This window comes from Rattus norvegicus, chromosome 17 (assembly GCF_021556685.1).
Source record: "Rattus norvegicus strain SHRSP/BbbUtx chromosome 17, alternate assembly SHRSP_T2T, whole genome shotgun sequence".
In the NCBI taxonomy this organism is placed as follows: Eukaryota; Metazoa; Chordata; class Mammalia; order Rodentia; family Muridae; genus Rattus; species Rattus norvegicus.
Genome location: NC_141550.1, coordinates 78,557,501 through 78,562,500, shown reverse-complemented (window position 1 = coordinate 78,562,500; position 5,000 = coordinate 78,557,501). Strand labels below are relative to the sequence as shown.

At 48.1% G+C, this 5,000-nt stretch overlaps 1 long non-coding RNA gene across 1 annotated transcript in view; it reads left to right on the top strand.

The window, feature by feature from the left end:
- Positions 1-3,384, top strand: part of LOC108348587 (uncharacterized) — a 15,910-nt gene extending 12,526 nt beyond the window's left edge. The window contains exon 6 of the long non-coding RNA XR_015641861.1: positions 3,133-3,384. This is a non-coding gene — a long non-coding RNA (uncharacterized LOC108348587). The remainder of the gene's footprint in view (positions 1-3,132) is intronic.
- Positions 3,385-5,000: the final 1,616 nt, after the last annotated feature.

The window sequence follows — 5,000 nt, the reverse complement described above, 5'->3', positions numbered from 1 at the left end:
CGCAAGGCCCTGGGTTCGGTCCTCAGCTCCGAAAAAAAAAGAACCAAAAAAAAAAAAAAGGCCCCTATAGTTCTTTTTTTCTTAAAGTTCATGAGAGAGATGCATTTTGAGTAGAAAAATCACACTGTGAATAGAACGTGACCCTCTGTCTCCCAAGGTCAAGCATAGACCATTTATCTCTTGGCACTCTGACAATTGAGGGAACTAGAAAGAGAGGCCCTTACATGCCCAAAGGAGGGCTGTCAGACTTAGTGACTAGAAATAAAGGATCCGAGTTAAATTTGAATAAGATGAGCAGGAACAAGTGTTGGTGAAAATAACATCCCATATAGTGTAAGCACACACTTACGCTATAAAGTTATTGATTTTGGGTGGGTGGAGGATTCCATTATGCCTTTTCTCTCAGTAAAAATGAAATCAAAGAACAAAAGCCAAATGCTTGACTTCGAAGCTTAGGAACACAGCCCCTGGCTACAGCCTGGGCATATATATTCAAAAGTGTCTACATCAGGACATTTCGTTCACTGATATCTGCACATCCATGTTTGCCACGGTGCCATTCACACAATAGACAGGCGAGGGGCCCTCCACCAGCTTAGCATGTAAAAAGCATGATATACGCAGAAATAATGACAGTTTACTCAGAGGTAAATAAGCAAGAGTGAAGTCAGGTCATGGGTAGAACTGGCGATCATCTGTTAAATAAAATGAGCCAGGCTCCGGAAGACAATTGGGAAGACAGCTATTATATGTCCTTCCCTCCCCTCCCCTTCCCTTCCCTTCCCTTCCCTTCCCCTCCCCTCCATTCCCCTTCCCTTCCCCTCCTTTCCATCCCCTTCCCTTCCCCTCCCTTCCCCTCCCCTCCCTTCCCTCCTCCTTCCCTCCCTGCCCCCACTTTCTTTTGTTTTTTTCTGAGCAGCCCTGGCTGTCCTGGAATTCACTCTTTAGACCAGGCTGACCTTGAACTCAGAGATCCACCTGCCTCTGTCTCCTGAGCGCTAAGGTTAAAGCCATGCACCACTACTGCTTGGCACACGTTTTTTTTTTTTTTCTTTTTTTTTTCTTTTTTTTTTTTCCCGGAGCTGGGGACCGAACCCAGGGCCTTGTGCTTGCTAGGCAAGTGCTCTACCACTGAGCTAAATCCCCAACCCTTTTTTTTCTTTTTAATTTGTTTTTATTTTTGTTTTCAAGCTTCGTCTCAATACGTGGGCAGTCAGTTATCTATTTTAATCCCTTACACTGATCTGGCTGCCTCCCAGCCAAAATCCCCATGATACTTTTTCTTCAGAGCCTTTCGTGCTCCAGCTGAACTCTTGTGAACTCCTTCCTTCTCCTTCCTCACGTTTGATCTGCCCCCCCATTCCCACTCTCTCTCTCTCTCCCCCACCTCCCCCTCTCCGCCTCCCCCTCTCCGCCTCCCCCTCTTGCTCTCCTTCTCCTTGCTGGCAAAGTGTTTTTTGTAATATGGAATCTAGAAATTAAATCTAGGGATTAAAGCAGAGGGAGATTATTTGGGAAGATAAGGAGAGGAGTGGTGGTGGGAGGAGGGTAAGAGACTCACAGTGGGTGAGTGTAGTCAAAATGCAGGATACACAGACAGGAAATTGTGATAGATCCCTTCCCCCCACATGTTTTCTAAGTCAAGTCTCACCATGTAGCTCTGGCTGGCCTAGAACCTGCTCACAGAGATCCATCTACCTCTGCCTCCCAGTGTTGGGATTAAAAGGTGTCTACCTCCACGTATCTTCTACTGTGATGGAAATACAACCCCGCATTGCGGGGTTGACCTCCTTTTTCTGACTGAGATGGAAAGGGGAGGAGTCAGGGAAGGGAGCGGCAGTAGTGGCTTCCTACCTTGAAAAGATGGAGGGAACAAGGGTCTTAGAGTACCAAAAGAGAGCGGTGGAGTCACGTGTGCATTGTTGGGCCACTGTGAGGGTTCATTGGGATACTATAGAGCCCGAACGGCGCAGTGCCTGGCACATGGCAGAGGTGCCAAGTATTGTATTTATTGGGTACAAGAGGCAATTTGTGTCCTATTTGTTCTACCTCAGCTGTTGGAGTAAAATCACCTGTCACACATTAATGTTTGCAGGTGGCCTCGCACTGTTCAACTGTCATCAGCGTGGCTGCATTCCCGCCTGCTGTCTGGGCTGGAATGAACGGTACCATGGCTTCCATTTGCACGTGGTCCTTGTTAGGAGGCTCTTGGTCCGGAGACCCCCTCTTGTCTGTAGGTGCAGGCCGAGGAACGATGTGGCACAAGGCCAGGCTATGGTCTGGCCCAGGGTTTTGTCACAATGTCCCTTGCACTTGCCAGGAGCCACCTGCCCTGCACCATTTCAGGGTCACACCACAGCCAGTGCAGTCTACTCTCGCCCAAGCTGGTTAGCTGCCAGGGGAGAGTCAGCAGAATAGAGCAGAGCTTCACACAGAAGGGAAATGGCTGATGGGTGTCTGGTGAGTGCTAAGCTTCGAGAGAGGAGAGGCAGCTAATTGGATGAGCCCGTATTGCCTGGAGATTCCACCAAACTGCTGGGACCAGACATGAGCAGGGTCCAGGAGGAACATTTACTGAGGATTTCTTCCCTGTACAGGGCCATTTCTCAGGAAGCCCCCATCTGTGGCACTTTGCAACTTGCGTCCCTGCGTTTCCCCTCTGAGATTCTAGAGCTGCTTAGATACAGGTTTTACAGAAGGGAAACGTGGGGGTTTTGTTTGTTCGTTTGTTAATTAAAAAGTAATGTATACAACAGACACTTCTAATGCACCCGTTGAAACTCCATCTCTGCCTCAGGGATGCGTTTAGTCTAAAGAAGGCATAAAGGGATGAGGGCATCATGGGTAGAGTGAAGGGTTTTGAAGCAATTACTGATAATTTGAACATATACTCTGTGTGTGTTTGCACATTCTTACATGGTGAGCTCAGCCATTCCCACGATGCCCTACCACATTACTTATGTCTCCTGGGCCTTGCCCTGTGAGATCAAGACCAGGATAGATTTGAACCCTCCCTTCCCAGTAAATGCATCTTCTGTATCCATCCAACCCTGACCACCTTCTCGCCCCACCTGCTCCTCTGATCTCTCTTCTCTTCTGTCCCTGGGGCTCTCACATCGCTTTATCTTTTAGGTGCTGTCTCGCTGGCATTTTTGGCTACAGACTCTCTCAAAGTCTTCCTCACCATTAGAAGTATTTGTTCTTGCCCTCTCTGAGCTCCAAGCTCTTTCTGTTCTCTCGATCTTCCCCATCTCCACCAATGTGTAATTTTTGAGACAGGATCTCACTATGTTCTCCTTGCTGGCCTTGAACTTACTTAGGCTGTGAGTAGGCTGGTCTTGAACTCCATCTCCCCAGTGCTGAAATTAAAGGCATGCAACTTCATGGTTGGCTGTTCTGCAATTCTATGAAGGATCCCTAGACTCCTATAGGAATTCTGATTTCCTTGTATTATTTCCCCGAGTGTCTGCTTGGCGTCTAAGTGCTGACTGGCTGCACGTTTCCCTGTAGGTACTGTCACCTTACATGTTGGTAGGTATCGTGATCATTATATTCATGGTACGGATGTGAGAGGTTTACTAATGTGCTTAAGGTCATTCAGCTAATCTGTGACAGAGCCATGGTTAAACCCAGGCTCTCTGACACATTGTTGCTCCTGGCTAGTAGATGCCATGTGGCAGCATAGTTCAAGGAGGCAGTGTACACCTTTAAAAAAAAGTAGCTAAACACTTAGGTAGATGGACCTGGCTGGGGGTTGAGGTGGCTGCTCAAATGTCATGGCATATGGTGAGCTTCTAAGAGGAAAATATGTCTGACCGCATTTCACACATCTCTCTGCCCACAGCGTGTCCCCCCCCCCCTCCGAGATTCTTTGAGTTTATGCTTGTGATGTAATCTGGGGCACAGCGGTGTCCATCTGTGCCTCCGCATTTGAACTGCAGGGTCAGAAGGAAACGGCTAAATGTTAAGGGGACAGTTGTAAGTGCAGGCATGTGATGTCTTGGTCATCCCGTTTGCTGCTTGCAGTGCAGACCTTGTGCCTGTATGGTAAGCACTTCACCACTGAGTCCAGCCAGTCCAGTCGCATTCTTTAATGAAGAGGGTCTACTAATTTGTTTTGGTTTTACTTCCGTCAACTCTGGAAGGGTTGATTTTTTTTCATTTTCCTCCTAGACCAGTGGTTCCCAACCTTCCTAATGCCATGACCCTTCAATACAGTTCCTCATGTCGTGATGACTCCCCAACCATAAAATAATCACCATTGCTATTACTTTATAACTTTAGTTTTGCTACCGTTATGAACCACAATGTAAATAGCTTTGGAGACAGAGGTTTGCCAAAGGGTTGTGACCCACAGGTTGAGAACTTCTGTCCTAGACTCAAGGAAGGGAGTTGAGTCTCTCCTGTTTTTTTGACCCCTATTCTGCAGACGTTAGTACCAGGGAAAGCAAGCAGGTTGGAGCCAACATGTTATAGCTACTGGGTCTATGGAGCTATAAGGAGAACTGAATGGAGGCTCGTCAGGGATCAATACTGTCATGACGGGACGGGAGGTAGGCAGACTGGAGATGTGGATAGGGACAAGAGAGAGCTTCAGGCTTGGCTCCTGAACCTCTAGCTGCATGGTAACTGCATTCTTCCCAATGGAACATTTTCCTCGTGCCACAGTTCCATCCTGCACACTCACAGAGATCCTGGCCTCCAGTCGCTTCCCTGCTTTCCTAAGGCTGGCAGCATTTGTTGAAGGTCACAGTTCATAAAGTGGTGAAGTCCCTTCGTGGAAGACGTTTCTAAACTGATTAGAAAGCGCCTCGTGATCACATGAGACCGCTTTGATCAACTCTGCCCTTGGAGGAGATTCAAGGTGTCTAAGAGCACTCACCGGCTTGTAGCGGGCAGCCTCCCCCTCCCCCATCTCCCCACTAAGCTCCAGCATGGAGATACTGAGTCTCAGGAGTCATGAGCTGAGGCAGGAGATAGAGAGTCTGGGTAACTGGCCA